This window comes from Silurus meridionalis, chromosome 5, assembly GCF_014805685.1.
Source record: "Silurus meridionalis isolate SWU-2019-XX chromosome 5, ASM1480568v1, whole genome shotgun sequence".
NCBI lineage: Eukaryota > Metazoa > Chordata > Actinopteri > Siluriformes > Siluridae > Silurus > Silurus meridionalis.
In genome coordinates, this window is record NC_060888.1 from 20,472 (window position 1) to 40,885 (window position 20,414).

Below are 20,414 nucleotides of genomic sequence, written 5' to 3' on the forward strand. Positions count from 1 at the left end.
TCAAAATGGGACACTTACCTACAGTGCCTTCTAATTATATTGGCTCTCAATATATGATGATAATATGATCAAAGAAATCTGTAGTTAAAAATTGTCTTTATTGTTTAACCTTTTGATATTTTGTTTAGCATATCCACAAAGAATACCAATATCAAACAATTGCAAGCACAATACATATATATTTATATCACAGTGTATATATATTTATCTATTTATTGAATATGTCATAATTATTGGAACCAAATACTTTGCAACAGCTGTGGGTCTTCTCCTAGACTCCACACTTCACTTAGGAAGAGTGTGATATTTTTTTAGAATGGCACACATATCTGACAGAACTGGCAATACATTTTTGTTTAATATTAGGCAAGGACCAGGACTGGTTTTATATTAGCACGTGTTCGATTCTGGCTAAAATACATAAATGTAAAAAGCCCTTGTCAATAAAAACCGAAAGGAGTAATACTGGAACAGTGCAGGGGATAAGGAAAAAAAATAAGGTGCTCTCTTCAATTTCTTCCCAGTCGATACAGTCTGCAAGAAAATCCACCCTTCCATTGTCTACCTCATTGACATTTGTTTGAAGGTAGGAATAATATGAAATAATATCCAACATGTTTCATAAAATATAAATCAGTGAATCTATTTTTATTAAACAGGTTACAGTTATCCATTGTACACAATTATTTACTGTACCAAAAAAAAAATTATATTGCTCTTATTAACATTTGGCCTGCAGTAAACATTTGGAAGTGCAGTAAACAATGTTTAATGAAGCAACACAGGGCAGAAGCAGAAAACGGTAAACTAGAGCAAAGCTTCAGGATTAGTAAATCCTGGTAAATGCAATGAACAGGCGAAAGCTCAAGGAGCTAAACAGAGTCACGTAACTGAAACCAAACTATACACGTCGTGACGGTAGCTTGGGTAGTCCAGCAGTGTTCGTCAGCCTAAACTCTAGAACGAACAATGTACTTGGTGGGAATGGTGGTTATATAGCCTGGAGGCTGATGAGCTCCAGGTGTAGATGATTAGTACATAGGAGAGATGCTTGGAGTGATAGGTGGGTTATGTGAATGTGTGGCTGGTGGATCCCTGACATTAATGCACCTCTGGATGGAAATAAATATTGGATAAATATTGCACAATCCTATAAACTATTATTAATTAAATAGCTTTTAAATGCTATTTATATATCTGCCTAAATATTGGTAACAGGGTTGCAAAAAAGGATGTACATGTTTGAAAGAACAACAAAGAAGCAATTTTCACAGTGTTTTGAAGCATAAAATAAACTCCATTTATGGCACATACCACAAGAAACAAAAAACACGATCTATTTTTGCTATCACAGAGGTACTCAGTAGACTTGGGCGGTCTAACCAAGAGTGTTTGCCCTTTTGGACTGTTAGTTGTCCTTGGGTGTATTTTTACTTTTTTTTTTTTTTTTTTTTTAAGTCTAGCCCCTCTCTCACACACACATTTAAATATTAATACGTTTTCATTTAAATTAGTGCTGGGAATTAACACATTATCTGAACACAATCCTGAAACCCAAATAAAATAATTATTAAAATTATAATTTAAATAAAAAATATATATTATATAAAACTAAAATAAAAATAAAATGAGTGTAAAAAACTAAACTGCACTTAGAATGTCAACCCACAATATAAACGAAAGCAAAACAGAGCTCCTGTTTTTGTTTTTTATGTACTTGGTTGTCTGATTTAAGACTCAAGGTTGAGCAGATCCATGCATGTTGTTTAATCATAAATGACCAGTAGGTGGCAGAGTAACTTGTATTAAATCTCTGACACAGCAGTGAATTAGAAATAATGGCACATTAATGGCCAAACTAATAGGCAGAAAAAGAAAGTGCCTGAATTGGAGTATGATAACTTTTAAATAATTTCCACGATTATATATCATGTGTGTGTGTGTGTGTGTGTGTGTGTGTATATATATATATATATATATATATATATATATATATATATACATATATATACACACAAATGAAATGTATGTTGACTAAAAAGAAGCTGTAATGTTTTCACGTTTCAGACAGTATTTGAATGTAATAAGCGAATGTTTAATACTGAAAGTTTTTTAGTATTTGTGAGCTGTAATAAACAGCTATCAGAAATGAACAAAAAAATGAAATCAAAGCTATTTATTTTTCATCAAACAAAACTGAAATAAAAAAATCTAAATGTAACACTAAATCTTTATATTTTAAAAAACAATAACTGCTCCAGACAAGGGAGGACCCCTATGCTTATGAATTGGGGTTTTCTTGGACACCTTTCTGACAAAAGGGCTTCATGTTTGCACAGTATAGAAACTTTTTTTTATTTTTTTCATTTTAGAACCTTTTAGCAGATTTACAGTCAATAAGACTGCAGTTATCTAAATGTTTATATTATTGCTAAATAGTGAACAAAAGAATATGATATGTTTTACTTATTGTATCTAATTTTGTCTACCTTAGCAATGTGCCAGCCACCAAAGTCGGACATTCAGCAAAACCATGCCGAAAGCTTTGGGAAGCATGTTGTCTCAGAGCCAGGTATTTCTTTTCAAAGTTATATGCATGGTGGAGTTTTCAGCCTCATCTGCACCATCACCACTTTCCCGGTGTATAAAACTGTGTTTCGCCAGCAGTTGCACAGCACACTGATCCATGAGACTGTGTTACAGCTATATAATGAAGGACTACTGAAACTTTACCGTGGAGTAGTGCCACCCTTACTGATGAAGACTCTTCAGGGAACCATGGTTTTTGGCTTCCAGAACACCCTTCAGAAGCAGCTATCCCCTTTGGCTGAGTCATATATTCCCAGGGCAATGCTTCCTGCCCTGGCCGGGCTCAGGCTCGGGACCGGGTAGTGGAGAGTTTGTTATTTACCCCTTGAGCGCACAGAGTATCCTACAAAACAGTGGCAACGACCACACCCTTCCCACTCTCAGCAATATTATGGCCCGGATGAGTTCTGAAACCTTAGCGAAAGGGTGGTACCGAGCTTTTACCCACTCTTACTCGTAATGCCTTAGGAAATGGGCTTTAGTTTGGCTTGAAGGATCCATTGTCCAAAGTACTCCATGAGCAAGATTGCCCCCCCCCATAGCCTCATCTTTTGTATCAGGGATGGTCAGCTCCTTTGTGATCAGCTTGCCCTTGTATCCACTGTCAGTGTTGGTGGCCAACATGCAGGCCCAGGTCGGTGGAGAAAACCTGGGAGTGAGGGCAAGCTGGCATCAGCTGTGGCAGAAACGACAGCAATGTTTGGTGTTGTTGTACCGTGGAGGATCACTGGTCATTTTGCGCTCCTGCATCTCCTGGGGCATCACTACTGCCATATATGACCTGCTGATGAAACGCTCAGGATGAAGAACCCCATCAGTCCAACCTCTCAAAAATTTGGTTTTATCTTTTAAATTAGGTTTTATATTTGTAACCCAGGTCATTAACCTAGGTCACTAGCATTTATTGGCAATTTTATATAACTTTTTATAAAATGTATATATATATATATAGAATAAGAAAGAGAGAAGAAAAATGCAGGAAAATTGCTTTATAAAATAAAATTAGAAATTTTGAGCCGATTGCTCATTGGTGAGGTGAAAGGTTAGTCCCGCCCCTTGCCGAACTTTAGCGGACAAGCAGGCAGAACGAGAGTGAACTTGACCGAGAGAAAACGCGATCGCACAAATTGTAATTAGAATCCTCTGTTTAGTAATCCAGCGATTAGATTATTAAAAAGTTGAATATACAGCTGTGATAAATACGTTTTTGGAACTCTGTGTTTTGAGGACAGTATTGTGTGTTCGTTTGAACGGGAATTGATGAGACTTGCACAATACAATATACATCTTTTCTGGGGAGAAACAACTTTATTTTTTCCCTGATTTATTCTTCTCCTTGGTGAGTACAAACCTTCTTGTAGGAAGTGTATTTAGTTTTTTTTATTACAAACACCGTAAATTGTGATGTGAAAAAAAAAAAATTCAAAAGTGCTTTAAAAGTGTATGAATATGATGTATGACTGTATATAGTAATGTTTGGAGGTTTATAAGATGTTTTACGTGTTTATGGTAAATAATTTCTTAATGTGAAATATACGCTATGTGGTGCTAACTTGCTCACACTGTGCATAGGCCTAGTGTTGGACTGAGCACATGGTGCATTAGCATGTATGCTCTCATGTATGCGCAAATGATTGAGACGGAGATTTTGGTTTAAAGTGAAATGATTTATTTGGACAATGACATTAATGTTTCATTTTGGCTTTGTTGTTACAAGGCTGGGTTTTTATTTTTTTTGTGAGAATTGTTCCTGAATCCTGTCCTTGCTGATTATTCATATTCCGGCCGGGACTGGCGAGCCATTCCATCATTTCCTACCTGGAAACAGAGAAAAGAGCGTGAAGTCTGCTGTAACTGGTAGGATCAAACTAATTTTGCTTTGATTTTTGATTTTTTTCCTAAGTTTTTTTGCCTGGACCTTCAGTGGATCAAACATTTTTTTTCTCTCTACTGGATTTAAATTTTTTCTTCCACTCTTTGATGAACATTGTTTTATATTTTAGAACTTGAAATTGAGTTATCGAACTTAAACTCAACTGGACATTAAGATTGAGTTGAATGCAAAAACTGAAACATTGATTTTGAAATTCAGCGTGTGAAATTCATTATTTTACTGTTTGTTTATTTGTATTCTGAATCTAAACTTTGATTTGGGTTTTTGAATTTTCATACCCTTTTTTTTTTTATTATTTTAAGTTTTATTATTCAATTCACTATTTTATTACCAATTTAAAATAAGTTTTGAGGAGTAAAAATAACCAATGAAAACATACTACAGTCTTTGCCCTACTGAATGACTCTGTTCTTTATTTTACTTTATTCTGTGTGATTAATTGATTAGAGACTATTATTTGATTATACTGTTATACTTATTGCTTACCTTTGTTCCTGTGAGACGACCCTTATCTTCTGATTCTGGTCCATAAGAATCCCCAGTGGTTGGCGTGGTTCCACAAGTGTTTTATGCAGTGACCTAGCGTTGGTTAGAAGAGTGCTACACACTAGTAGGACCGCGTTACATATTGAAAAGGTTTTATCAATATTTTATTTATGTGTAGTGCTCTCATTGTAGCCTTTTATGAAATTGTAGAAATGTATAAATTTTTTTATTGATTTATATATATATTATTCTAGTTTTCTGGTGACATCATATGGTTTTGTCTGGTATTTATAAGCCTGTTTAAGGCCACAAAATATAATTTTAGGTCACATGCGATATGGAATTCTGATGTCCAAGACTCATGGGATGGTTGAGAATTTGAAGTTGTCTGTATACCCATAATCCGAAAACAAATAATCTGTTAAAAATAAATAAATGAATAAAATGTTAAAATTCTATATATTGTATTAAAGTTATGTCAACTTTAACTTTCTCAGCAGAAATCGTTTAATTTGTTCCATGTCTCTACCTCAATTTATGTTTAATCAGTTGCTTAATTTGTTATATTGCTATATTTCATTATTTTTGTTACATGTTTGAATACACAATAACAGATAAATAATTTGTTCTCTGTTGAAGTGGTTGTTATGAACATAAAACCAACAGGCTTTATGAAATAAATATGTCCAGTCTGGTTAAATGTGGTGAAAACACTAATTTTCATTTACATTTGCGGCATTTAGCAGACGCCTTATCCAGAGCGACGACAAAAGTGCTTTAATCTCTAGTAATGAATAAATCTACACTGGTACGCCAGATTACAAACTTAATATAAATATAACTCTTGAATTCTACAAACTTGGAAAGTGCTAATTTAAGTATTTCAGGAAGAGGTAGGTCTTCAGTCGTCGCTTGAAGATAATCAGGGACTCCGCTGTACGGACATCTAGGGGAAGTTCATTCCACCACCTCAGTGCCAGAACAGAGAAGAGCCTCGAAGTGTAGTTACCTCTCATTCTGAGAGAAGGTGGTACCAGTCGAGCAGTGCTGGAGGATCTCAGACAGCGTGGTGCAGTGCGAGATGTGATTAGGTCACTGAGGTAAGATGGTGCCGGTCCATTTTTGGCCTTGTAGGCAAGCATCAGTGTTTTGAATCTGATACGTGCAGCTACTGGAAGCCAGTGAAGGGAGCGCAGCAGTGGTGTGGTGTGGGAGAACTTGGGCTGATTAAACACAAGCCGTGCAGCTGCATTTTGGATCATTTGCAGTGGACGGATAGCGTTCAGGGGAAGACCTGCCAGCAGAGAGTTGCAGTAGTCAAGTCTTGAAATCACAAGAGACTGAACAAGCACCTGGGCAGCCTGTGTGGACAGAAATGGTCGAATCCTTCGGATGTTGTAAAGAAGAATTCTACAAGAACGAGACACATTAGCAACATGTGGGAAGAAGGACCGTTCATTGTCCATAGTTACCCCAAGGTTACGAGCAGTGGCTGAAGGGGAGAGCAGAGAGTCATGAAGTGTTATTTGGAGATCTTGATCTGGAGATGAATCGCCTGGGATGATCAGCAGTTCTGTTTTGCTGGGGTTGAGTTTTAGTTGGCGAGCACTCATCCATGAAGATATGTCTGTCAAGCATGCCGAGATCCGAGCGGAAGCTGTGGTATCTGATGGAGGAAAGAAAGATTAGTTGAGTGTCATCTGCATAGCAGTGATAAGAAAACCCATGTGAGGATATGACTTCACCAATGGAATGGGCATAGAGAAAGAAAAGGAGGGGACCAAGTACTGAGCCTTGTGGGACACCAGTGGTGAGTCTGCATGGGGCAGATGTGGATCCCCTCCATGTTACCTGGTATGAACGATCTTCCAGGTAGGAAGCAAACCATTCCCATGCTGTTCCGCATATACCAAGGCTCTTGAGGGTTGACAAAAGTGTCTTGTGGTTGACTGTGTCCAATGCTGCTGAAAGGTCCAGGAAGATAAGTACAGATGACAGCTTGGCTGACCGAGCAGCATGCAGTTTCTCAGAAACAGCCAAAAGGGCTGTCTCTGTGGAATGTGCCGCTTTAAACCCAGACTGGTTAGGATCATGGAGGTTGTTCTGTGAGAGATAGACAGTTGGTTAAAAACAGTGCGTTCCAGAGATTTAGAAAGAAAGGAGTGAAGTGATACCGGTCTGTAGTTGTTGATGTCTGATGGATCCAGAGCAGGTTTCTTCAAGATGGGAACGAACCTTGCCTGCTTGAAGGTAGTTGGTACATAGCCTGATGATTGTGGAGATGAAGGGCAGGAGATCATGTGTGATGGTCTAAAGCATAGTTGAAAGGATAGGATCCAGAAGACAGGTGGTGGGATTGCAAGATTGGATGACTTGCAGTATCTCATCTTCTGTTAAGGTTGAGAAGCTTGACAGACACATAGTGGATTGTTGGCTGTGTTGTGTAGTCATTGTTGGGGAGGAAGTGAAGGTCTGGCAGCTTTTCTTAATCTTCTCATCATAGAAGGAGGCAAAGTCATTAGCAGTCGGGGAGGATGGAGCAGGTGCAGCAGGGGGGTTGATGAGTGAAGAGATGATGTTGTGGAGCTTACAAGGATCTTGTGCAGAGGCTTCAAGCTTTTCCTTGTAGAAGGTAGTTTTGGCAGAAGTCAACTCCAAAGAAAATTTGGTCAGAAGTGCACGGTAAGATGCGAGGTCTACATCAAGTTGTGATTTTTTTTTCACTTCTCCTCTGCAGATCTGAGCTCGCCGATTGCTGCGCAAAACCTCCGACAGCCACGGTGTTGGACAAAAAGTGACGAGAACACCTCAAGTGAGACTGAAACTACTTTTGATTAATCACCTGACCAAACTTAATAAGCACAGACCAACACTCTAGAATCAACCGAGTTAAATAAATATACAAAGTTAGAATCCTACCTTGCCAGAAGAGAGTAGATTCAAGATAGAGCTAAAGTACACTGAAGATTGAGCTGGTTACACCTTCAAAATAAGTGAGTAAGCCCTGCCCACAATTCACACCTCAAGTGAGACTGAAACTACCCTTGATTAATAAATTGCAACTTGTTTTCCTTGGTCAATAGCAGTGGTTTAAGAGGAATAAAACACTTCAGGATGTGTAGTTATTGGCCAACAATCAACTTTTGAGTGGTAAATAACACCACTTCATATTCGTCATAACAGCACACTAGGGCTGCAGCTATCAATTAGTTAAGAGTATTTAACCGATTATTCCGTCGATTATTTGAGTAATCAGATAAGAAGTGTGTTTTCTTTAAGCGCAATACTAAATATACAAGAAAAAATAAGACAAGTCTTTTAAAATCAACAACATAAAAGTTTTTCATTTTTAGAAAAAATTAAGTCCATTTAATTGCCATATTACATCAAAATGTGAATACAAATATATAAATAAAAATCTTTAATAGAAATATTAAAAACAATCTACTCTAATAAAGGTAAATGCATTGTGCTGTTTTTTTTGTTTTAAGTTGAAATAATCCCCAAATTCTTTTTATTCTGCCACGTCTTCTGTGTTTACCTGTCCAGAGCGCTCCAGAGTTTGGCGTAGCGGGTGGTGTGTCTGTAATGATGGTCCGTGGGGAAACACAATGCTCCGTGTGTAGTTAAAGGAAGCATAATAAATAAATAAAATAATTTGCCTCGATTATTTTTTTTTATTCATATTACATGATTAACTCGTGGCATCATTTCAGTTCTACAGATTTTGTATTCCATTTTAATTTAGTGGATTTTTTTTTTTTTTTTTTTTTAAACTTACAGAGAGCTTTAAAAACTTAGTGATTCTCCACCTTTTTACCACAAAAATTATTAGAATTCTTTTTTCCTGTGTTGTGAAATGTCAAAAAAGAACATTCATGTTTTTTTTGTACTTTTAAATTTCAGATGGTGTTTTATCTATTAACATGTTTTCTCCTACTTTTTATTATTATTGATAGAGCCGAGCACCAATCTCTGCCAAGCTGGTGGCCAACATGCTGTCTGTCGCAGGAGCAGATCATATCATTACCATGGATCTCAGATACAGGTGAGTCAGAACCGATTCCACTGAATCTGATCGCTGAGTGAATTTTAATCACTTTGACTGGATCTTCCTGAATACTCTTTCTAAATTCGGTGTGTTTATAGGGCTTCTTCGACATACCTGTGGACAACCTGTACGCTGAGCCTGCTGTGCTGAAGTGGATTAAGGAAAATATTCCTGAATGGAAGAACTGCACCATTGTCTCTCAGATGCTGGAGGAGCTAAAAGGTCTGCATAGGCTACTTATTACACTCATTTCAAAAGGGTGTTTTGTGTCACCTTTACAATCTCAGGACATGCCGTGAGTTCCCTGAAAATTAACAAATGTGGTGTTAGCAATGTTGGGGATTTATTACTTATATGCGGCAAATTATTAATCTATTGTGTTAATTTCAAGGCATGCATGTCATCTTTTATTTTATATTATTATTATTTTTTGTATATTTCTGATGCTACAGATCAACATTTAATTTTGTGGAAATTGTGCTCCTCTGTACAATGTTGCAAGAAATAGTAGTCAGAAGCTAATTTGCGCGCACACACACTCATTCAGTTTATTTTCCCTTTCTGTTAATTCAGGGTCACGTCTATAGCAGATCAACTGAGTGTTGACTTTGCCCTCATTTACAAAGAAAGAAAGAAGGCTAATGAGGTGGATCGCATGGTGTTGGTGGGAGACGTGAAAGACCGCGTGGCTATCTTAGTCGACGACATGGCTGACACGTGGCACCGTCTGCCATGCCGCTGACAAATAACTCACCTTTTTTCTTCCTGTCTACTCCTCTGCACACGAAGATTGGGTTGACTAATCTTGTTGACTAATTTCCCAAAATGTAAACAAGTAAGGAGTTTAAATGATCATGACTGGGAGAAGGCATTTATTAATTATATTATATAAAGTATTATATTTTATTAAGCATTTATTTACCCTGGGCCTTATTTGTGAAACACGAGACCAAGAATGAATTTTAGTGTAAATTGGTTTGTGAAACCATTCTGTTTTGTTTTATTTAAAAAAAAAATGTAACTATAAAAAAAGACTAAAGTCTGCATAATATTGAACATTTACTGGCACTGATGGTGCTTTTGCATGATGTGGCAGAAAGAGCTCTGTGTGATGAATGTGTTTTTAGAGTAAAGGTTTATTTGCTAAGTAATGACTGGTTGCTAGGGGGAACAGCATCACTGTCACCATCGGGAATTGACTAAGGTTTCAGAAGTTATACTGGTCATGCATTTGACGAGGGTGAACCTTTTTTGTGAGCTAATGCATCATTTTGTTTTATAGGCTAATGTTTCCAATCCAGCTTCATGTCAAGCCATTTACTTTTAACCTGCTGGACTGGTCAAGTAGCATAAGAGTGCTAACAATTGTCATTTGCTGTTACACATCCTATTACCTTCTGACTGATACAAAGGCTGGGTACATTTGAAAAAGAAATGTTTTGCACCTCAGCCAAAAATTTTTAGATAAACACACATATATATACTGTATATATACACATACACACACAAACAAGAGTTACATAAATATGCTATTTTGATATACATAACGGACTGTGCACACAAATACGAAACTTTGAGTCTATAATGATTTACAGATTTGCAGAAGCTTGCAGAATGGACATGGGGAGTGTAAGGATCAGATCAGTCAACTATCAGTCAAAACACACACACAAACACAATTTTGGCAAATTGATGTTTTAATTCGCTGATAACTTTGCATGTGTTCCAGCTAATGGGATTTTTTTGTAAGAAAATTAATTCTGCAAAAAATCATTGAAAACATGATGCATCCGCAGTTTTGAATGTAGAAAAAAAATGCACCACCTCAATATGTTCGGGCTGAAAAAAGCCACTAAGTGCTGTAAAATTATATCAGATCAATATTTTTTTTCACTTAAATCTGTTAATCAACCTTAGTTCTGATCAAAACTACAAAAATCTTTTTTTTTTTTATTGGCAATTAAATTAGTTACATCACAGAAATGGAAAAAAACAAAAATTTGATAAAAAAAAAAAAAGGAATTGTAAACTGTATTTTTTTTGACCATTTATCACAGACTTGAATGTGTCAAAGATTGGGAAAAAACTGACTTTTATGCATGGTTAGTTTTTTTGCAGCATCAGTTTAAATTATTTTGATGATTTTCCCCCATTGACTCCCATTATAATGACATTTTTAATTGCTCCAAAATTACATTATACAGGGAGTGCAGAATTATTAGGCAAATGAGTATTTTGACCACATCATCCTAGTTATGCATGTTGTCTTACTCCAAGCTGTATAGGCTGGAAAGCCTACTACCAATTAAGCATATTAGGTGATGTGCATCTCTGTAATGAGAAGGGGTGTGGTCTAATGACATCAACACCCTATATCAGGTGTGCATAATTATTAGGCAACTTCCTTTCCTTTGGCAAAATGGGTCAAAAGAAGGACTTGACAGGCTCAGAAAAGCCAAAAATAGTGAGATATATTGCAGAGGGATGCAGCAGTCTTAAAATAGCCAAGCTTCTGAAGCGTGATCATCGAACAATCAAGCGTTTCATTCAAAATAGTCAACAGGGTCGCAAGAAGCGTGTGGAAAACCAAGGCGCAAAATAACTGCCCGTGAACTGAGAAAAGTCAAGCGTGCAGCTGCCAAGATGCCACTTGCCACCAGTTTGGCCATATTTCAGAGCTGCAACATCACTGAGTGCCCAAAAGCACAAGGTGTGCAATACTCAGAGACATGGCCAAGGTAAGAAAGGCAGAAAGTCGACCACCACTGAACAAGACACACAAGCTGAAACGTCAAGACTGGGCCAAGAAATATCTCAAGACTGATTTTTCAAAGGTTTTATGGACTGATGAAATGAGAGTGAGTCTTGATGGGCCCGTGGCTGGATTGGTAAAGGGCAGAGAGCTCCAGTCCGACTCAGACGCCAGCAAGGTGGAGGTGGAGTACTGGTTTGGGCTGGTATCATCAAAGATGAGCTTGTGGGGCCTTTTCGGGTTGAGGATGGAGTCAAGCTGAACTCCCAGTCCTACTGCCAGTTTCTGGAAGACACCTTCTTCAAGCAGTGGTACAGGAAGAAGTCTGCATCCTTCAAGAAAAACATGATTTTCATGCAGGACAATGCTCCATCACACACGTCCAAGTACTCCACAGCGTGGCTGGCAAGAAAGGGTATAAAAGAAGAAAATCTAATGATATGGCCTCCTTGTTCACCTGATCTGAACCCCATTGAGAACCTGTGGTCCATCATCAAATGTGCGATTTACAAGGAGGGAAAACAGTACACCTCTCTGAACAGTGTCTGGGAGGCTGTGGTTGCTGCTGCACGCAATGTTGATGGTGAACAGATCAAAACACTGACAGAATCCATGGATGGCAGGCTTTTGAGTGTCCTTGCAAAGAAAGGTGGCTATATTGGTCACTGATTTGTTTTTGTTTGGTTTTTGAATGTCAGACATGTATATTTGTGAATGTTGAGATGTTATATTGGTTTCACTGGTAAAAATAAATAATTGAAATGGGTATGAATTTGTTTTTTGTTAAGTTGCCTAATAATTATGCACAGTAATAGTCACCTGCACACACAGATATCCCCCTAAAATAGCTAAAACTAAAAACTACTTCCAAAAATATTCAGCTTTGATATTAATGAGTTTTTTGTGTTCATTGAGAACATGGTTGTTGTTCAAATTAAATCCTCAAATAAAATTAATCCTCAAAAATACAACTTGCCTAATAATTCTGCACTCCCTGTATATGCATGCATTTTTAAAAGTTATTAGTGACCTCTGTTGGAAAGAGATTAAATTTGCGTTTTTTACTGTTGCCAACTAGGTGGCGCCAAGAGACCATGAAATAGAGCTGTGGATAGAAAGCTTAATTTCCCCATTTTCCAATGGCAAATCCCATTCATTTCGCTGACGGGATTTTTTGTTGTTGCAGTTTTCTAGTATTTGCTAGTATTTCTGTGTTTGCATGTGTTTTGCATGCTGTTTGCACGTGTGCGTGTGTAGTTTTGCTAGCATTGCATGCATTGCATTTTTACAAGTAAATTCACCACAGACAATGCAATTGCAGATTGTCTCTTTACAATTGCTGCAAACATCATATCATCCTCTTAAAAAAAAAAAAAAGCCTCCTCCTGTAGAGCTTGCAGAAATCAATGTCTTTAAAAATAACAAGCATTATATGCCGACTAGTCCACCATGTTGATAAAATTTCACCGTGTTGAAAAATAACTTTTTGGTATGTGGCCATGGCATGCAAGTGTTTAAATCACTTGAGGTGTGAATTGTGGGCAGGGCTTACTCACTTATATGGAAGGTGTAACCAGCTCAATCTTCAGTGTACTTTAGCTCTATCTTGAATCTACTCCCTTCTGGCAAGGTAGGATTCTAACTTTGTATATTTATTTAACTCCGTTGATTCTAGAGTGTTGGTCTGTGCTTATTAAGTTTGGTAAGGTGATTAATCAAGGGTAGTTTCAGTCTCACTTGAGGTGTTCTTGTCACTTTTTGTCCAACACCGTGGCTGTCGCATCTTACCGTGCACTCCTGACCAAATTTTCTGTGGAGTTGACTTCTGCCAAAACTACCTTCTACAAGGAAAAGCTTGAAGCCTCTGCACAAGATCCTCGTAAGCTCCACAACATCATCTCTTCACTCATCAACCCCCCTGCTGCACCTGCTCCATCCTCCATGACAGCTAATGACTTTGCCTCCTTCTATGATGAGAAGATTAAAAAAAATCTGCCAGACCTTCACTTCCTCCCCAATAATGACTACACAACACAGCCAACGATCCACTATGTGTGTCAAGCTTCTCAACCTTAACAGAAGATGAGATGCTGCAAGTCATCCAATCTTGCAATCCCACCACCTGTCTTCTGGATCCAATCCCTTCAACTATGCTTCAGACCATCTCACATGATCTCCTGCCCTTCATCTCCACAATCATCAACGGGTCATTAACGTCTGGCTATGTACCAACTACCTTCAAGCAGGCAAGGTTCGTTCCCATCTTGAAGAAACCTGCTCTGGATCCATCAGACATCAACAACTACAGACTACAGAACAGCATGGGAATGGTTTGCTTCCTACCTGGAAGGTTGTTCATACCAGGTAACATGGAGGGGATCCACATCTGCCCCATGCAGACTCACCACTGGTGTCCCACAAGGCTCAGTACTTGGTCCCCTCCTTTTCTTTCTCTATGCCCATTCCATTGGTGAAGTCATATCCTCACATGGGTTTTCTTATCACTGCTATGCAGATGACACTCAACTAATCTTTTCTTTCCCTCCATCAGATACCACAGCTTCCGCTCGGATCTCGGCATGCTTGACAGACATATCTTCATGGATGAGTGCTCACCAACTAAAACTCAACCCCAGCAAAACAGAACTGCTGATCATCCCAGGCAATTCATCTCCAGGTCAAGATCTCCAAATAACACTTCATGACTCTCTGCTCTCCCCTTCAGCCACTGCTCGTAACCTTGGGGTAACTATGGACAATAAACGGTCCTTCTTCCCACATGTTGCTAATGTGTCTTGTTCTTGTAGATTTCTTCTTTACAACACCCGAAGGATTCAACCATTTCTGTCCACACAGGCTGCCCAGGTGCTTGTTCAGTCTCTTGTGATTTCAAGACTTGACTACTGCAACTCTCTGCTGGCAGGTCTTCCCCTGAACGCTATCCGTCCACTGCAAATGATCCAAAATGCAGCTGCACGGCTTGTGTTTAATCAGCCCAAGTTCTCCCACACCACACCACTGCTGCGCTCCCTTCACTGGCTTCCAGTAGCTGCACGTATCAGATTCAAAACACTGATGCTTGCCTACAAGGCCAAAAATGGACCGGCACCATCTTACCTCAGTGACCTAATCACATCTCGCACTGCACCACGCTGCCCGAGATCCTCCAGCACTGCTCGACTGGTACCACCTTCTCTCAGAATGAGAGGTAACTACACTTCGAGGCTCTTCTCTGTTCTGGCACCGAGGTGGTGGAATGAACATCCCCTAGATGTCCATACAGTGGAGTCCCTGATTATCTTCAAGCGACGACTGAAGACCTACCTCTTCCTGAAATACTTAAATTAGCACTTTCCAAGTTTGTAGAATTCAAGAGTTATATTTATATTAAGTTTGTAATCTGGTGTACCAGTGTAGATTTATTCATTACTAGAGATTAAAGCACTTTTGTACGTCGCTCTGGATAAGGGCGTCTGCTAAATGCCGCAAATGAAAATGTAAATTAGTGTTTTCACCACATTTAACCAGACTGGATATATTTATTTCATAAAGCCTGTCAGTTTTATGTTCATAACAACCACTTCAACAGAGAACAAATTATTTATCTGTTATTGTGTATTCAAACATGTAACATAAATAATGAAATATAGCAATATAACAAATTAAGCAACCGATTAAACATAAATTGAGGTAGAGACATGGAACAAATTAAACCATTTCTGTTGAGAAAGTTAAAGTTGGCATAACTTTAATACAATATATAGAATCCTAACATTTTATTTATTTTTAACAGATTATTTGTTTTCGGATTATGGGTATACGGACAACTTCAAATTCTCAACCATCCCATGAGTCTTGGACATCAGAATTCCATATACGCATGTGACCTAAAATTATATTTTTGTGGCCTTAAACAGGCTTATAAATACCAGACAAAACCATCTGATGTCACCAGAAAACTAGAATAATATATATATATTATAGTCATAATAAATAAACTTCAAAACTGTTTTTCAGTGCACACATTTCACAATGAAATAACTGTACAGTAGTACTAAGTGCTTGATTAACAAAACTGTAATAAATTGTCTTAAAAACAGACATGAAATAAATTAAGATGAACTAACCTCAACTCTAGTCATAACAATAAATAAAAACTAACAGAAATCAAAACCAAAAAACAGATTGCTCTCAAAGGTTTTTTGCAAGAAAATCCAGCATGTCCACCGTTTCTGTGGTCGTGACGTAGTATTTCACCTGCTTGAGCTCGTATTCAACGCCCGCCTTACATTTCTCATACATTTTGGGAATAGCAAATCGTGTGAAATGAGTGTGAGATGGCAGCTGGTATCTTTTGTCGAGTGTTTGTATTAGTCTTCGGAAGCCGTCTTTACTGAAGATGTGCGCAGGCATCATATATAATAGGTGACCGCGTCGGTAATTTCTTTGTGCCGTTTTGATCCTTTCTCATAAGACATGGTGCTTGCAAATGCTTGAACATTGGATACTTGTTCAATCTGTTCGGCTGGCTTTGATGTGTGCTTTTGTTTGTTTCGATGGACTTTGTCGACATGCATTGATCATGCAGTTTTTTTTGGAGCTGTTTTAAGTGTTGAAACAGATTTGTAGTATTGCTCCGTTTTGTTGGAATAATCATTCCACAAGTCTTGCAAATTACCTTGCTCTGTGACACATCTTCTCTCCTGAATCCAAAATACTCCCAAACGACTGACGTTGAATTTCTCTTTGGCACCAAATCATTTTTATTTTGACCTGCATCCATATTTTATGTTCTTTCCTCCCGCTCGCCGATTCGGTTTTTTTGCTAAGCTTCGTCGTGCGCTGCGTGAGCTCTGATTGGTTAACGTCTTAAAAACATGCGCACAAGAACGTATTCTGAATAAAAATATTAATAAATTAATAGATAAAATCGCAGCCTTAATAAATTAATCAATAAAAAAATGTATACATTTCTACAATTTCATAAAAGGCTACAATGAGAGAGCTACACATAAATTAAATAAAATATTGATAAAACCTTTTCAATATAAAATCTAATTTAAAAGATAAAACCAAATTTTCGAGAGGTTGGACTGATGGGGTTCTTCATCCTGAGCGTTTCATTAGCAGGTCATATATGGCAGTGGTGATGCCTCAGGAGAGAGTGAAAGTGATCCTCCACGGTACAACACCACCAAACTTTGCTGTCGTTTCTGCCACAGCTGATGCCAGCTTGCCCTCACTCCCAGGTACAAGGGCAAGCTGATCACAAAGGAGCTGACCATCCCTGATACAAAAGATGAGGCTGGGGGGGCAATCTTGCTCATGGAGTACTTTGGACAATGGATCCTTCAAGCCAAAGTAAAGCCCACTTCCTAAGGCATTACGAGTAAGAGTGGGTAAAAAAGCTCGGTACCACCCTTTCGCTAATGTTTTGGAACTTATCCGGGCCATAATATTGCTGAGAGTGGGAAGGGTGTGGTCGTTGCCACTGTTTTGTAGGATACTCTGTGCGCGCTCGAAGGGGGTAAATAACAAACTCTCCACTACCCCGTCCGGAGCCCGGCCGGAAGGAAGCATTGCCCTGGGAATATATGACTCGGCCAAAGGGAATAGCTGCTTCTGGAGGGTGTTCTGGAAGCCAAAAACTGAAGAGTCTTCATCAGTAAGGGTGGCACTACTCCACGGTAAAGTTTCAGTAGTCCTTCATTATATAGCTGTAACTCCACCATGCATATAACTTTGGAAAGAAATACCTGGCTCTGAGACAACATGCTTCCCAAAGCTTTCGGCATGGTTTTGCTGAATGTCCGACTTTGGTGGCTGGCACATTGCTAAGGTAGACAAAATTAGATACAATAAGTAAAACATATCATATTCTTTTCTTCACTATTTAGCAATAATATAAACATTTAGATAACTGCAGTCTTATTGACTGTAAATCTGCTAAAAGGTTCTAAAATGAAAAAAAAATAAAATAAAAATTCTATACCGTGCAAACATGAAGCCCTTTTGTCAGAAAGAAAACCCCAATTCATAAACAGGGGTCCTCCCTTGTCTGAAGCAGTTATTGTTTTTTAAAATATAAAGATTTGTTGTATTTAGATTTTTTTATTGCAGTTTTGTTTGATGAAAAATAAATAGCTTTGATTTCATTTTTTTGTTCATTTCTGATAGCTGTTTATTACAGCTCACAAATACTAAAAAACTTTCAGTATTAAACATTCGCTTATTACATTCAAATACTGTCTGAAACGTGAAAACATTACAGCTTCTTTTTAGTCAACATACATTTCATTTGTGTATATATATACACATGATATATAATCGTGGAAATTAATTTAAAAGTTAGCAAAACAAAAAACTAAGTTAACTTAGCAAAAATTAAATAAAATCATACTCCAATTCGGGCACTTTCTTTTTTCTGCCTATTAGTTTGGCCATTAATGTGCCATTATTTCTAATTCACTGCTGTGTCAGAGATCTAATACAAGTTACTCTGCCACCTACTGGTCATTTATGATTAAACAACATGCATGGATCTGCTCAACCTTGAGTCTTAAATCAGACAACCAAGTACATAAAAACAAAAACAGGAGCTCTGTTTGGCTTTCGTTTATATTGTGGGTTGACATTATAAGTGCAGTTTAGTTTTTTACACTCACATTTTATTTTGATTTTAGTTTTATATAATATATATTTTTTATTTAAATTATAATTTTAATAATTATTTTATTTGGGTTTCAGGGATTGTGTTCAGATAATGTGTAAATTCCCAGCACTAATTTAAATGAAAACTTATTAATATTTAAATGTGTGTGAGAGAGGGGCTAGCCTTTTTTTTTTTTTTTTTTTTAAGTAAAAATACACCCAAGGACAACTAACAGAACAGTCCAAAAGTGCAAACATTTTCGGTTAGACCACCCAAGTCTATTGAGTACCTCTGTGATAGCAAAAATAGATCGTGTTTTTTGTTTCTTGTGGTATGTGCCATAAATGGAGTTTATTTTATGCTTCAAAACACTGTGAAAATTGCTTCTTTGTTGTTCTTTCAAACATGTACATCCTTTTTTGCAACCCTGTTACCAATATTTAGGCAGATATATAAATAGCAATTTAAAGCTATTTAATTAATAATAGTTTATAGGCTTGTGCAATATTTATCCAATATTTATTTCCATCCAGAGGTGCATTAATGTCAGGGATCCACCAGCCACACATTCACATAACCCACCTATCACTCCAAGCAGCTCTCCTATGTACTAATCATCTACACCTGGAGCTCATCAGCCTCCAGGCTATATAACCACCATTCCCCACCAAGTACATTGTCCGTTCTACAGTTTAGGCTGACGAACACTGCTGGACTACCCAAGCTACCGTCACGACGTGTATAGTTTGGTTTCATAGTTACGGGACCCTGTTTAGCTCCTTGCGCTTTCGCCTGTTCATTGCATTTACCAGGATTTACTAATCCTGAAGCTTTGCTCTAGTTTACCGTTTTCTGCTTCCTCCCCTGTGTTGCTTTATTAAAGATTGTTTACTGCACTTCGGTCGGTTTCCGGCATGTTCTTCCGCCTGACAATTAATTGCTTGCAAAGATCTTGTATTGATGATGGAAGAGTCGGCCCACTTATGTCTTAGGCTCCCTAAACCATTTTTCACAATTTGAGCCCAATGAATCCTGGCATTGTCATCTTGGAATATGCCTTTGCCATCAGGGAAGAAAAAAAATCCATTGATGAAGGAAACTCGTTACTCAGTATATTCAGATAGTCAACTGAATTATTTGACATGTAATGTTACTGAACCTATACTTGGCAAACGGAAGCAAGCTCGGATCATTACCCTGCCCCACACTGCTTGTATAGTAGTCAATAGGCATGATTATGCTGATCACTTTGGAACAGGGTAAAACTGGATTTATCAGATTACGTGACCTTTTCATAATACTGTTATGATGGGAATGCAATAAAATTGTGATTTATTATAGAAAGATTCAATGGCAGTGCAATTCGACTGTCCGGTATTTATGGCCTGTGTTTAGATGGGTGATCATCTAAATTCTATTAGTTTTATTAGTATAAACCTTTCACAGGGTGAAAAAAGATTATTTATTGCCTTTAATGAGGTGATGGAACAAATTTCACTCATCACTTAAAATGCAAAATACAAAAACAAAGCATACAAACAAACAAAAAACAGCAACATAGGCCAAATGTTAATAAGAGCAATATAACGTTTTTTTTTTTTTTTTTTTGGTACAGTAAATAATTGTGTACAATGGATAACTGTTTAACCTGTTTGATAAAAATAGATTCATTGATTTATATTTTATGAAACATGTTGGATATTATTTCATATTATTCCTACCTTCAAACAAATGTCAATGAGGTAGACAATGGAAGGGTGGATTTTCTTGCAGACTGTATCGACTGGGAAGAAATTGAAGAGAGCACCTTATTTTTTTCCTTATCCCCCGCACTGTTCCAGTATTACTCCTTTCAGTTTTTATTGATAAGGGCTTTTACATTTTATGTATTTTAGCCGTAAATCGAACACGTGCTAATATAAAACCAGTCCTGGTCCTTTACAGCCGCACACATCCCCCGAACAGCCAATCATAAGAGTGTGACGTCCCT

The 20,414-nt window shown here is 37.7% G+C and overlaps 2 pseudogenes; one reads left to right on the forward strand and one right to left on the reverse strand.

The window, feature by feature from the left end:
• Positions 1–2,043: 2,043 nt before the first annotated feature.
• On the forward strand, positions 2,044–10,171 carry LOC124385577 (annotated as a pseudogene).
• A 5,065-nt stretch (positions 10,172–15,236) lies between these two features.
• LOC124386206 lies at positions 15,237–17,888 on the reverse strand (annotated as a pseudogene).
• Between the last annotated feature and the right edge of the window lie 2,526 nt (positions 17,889–20,414).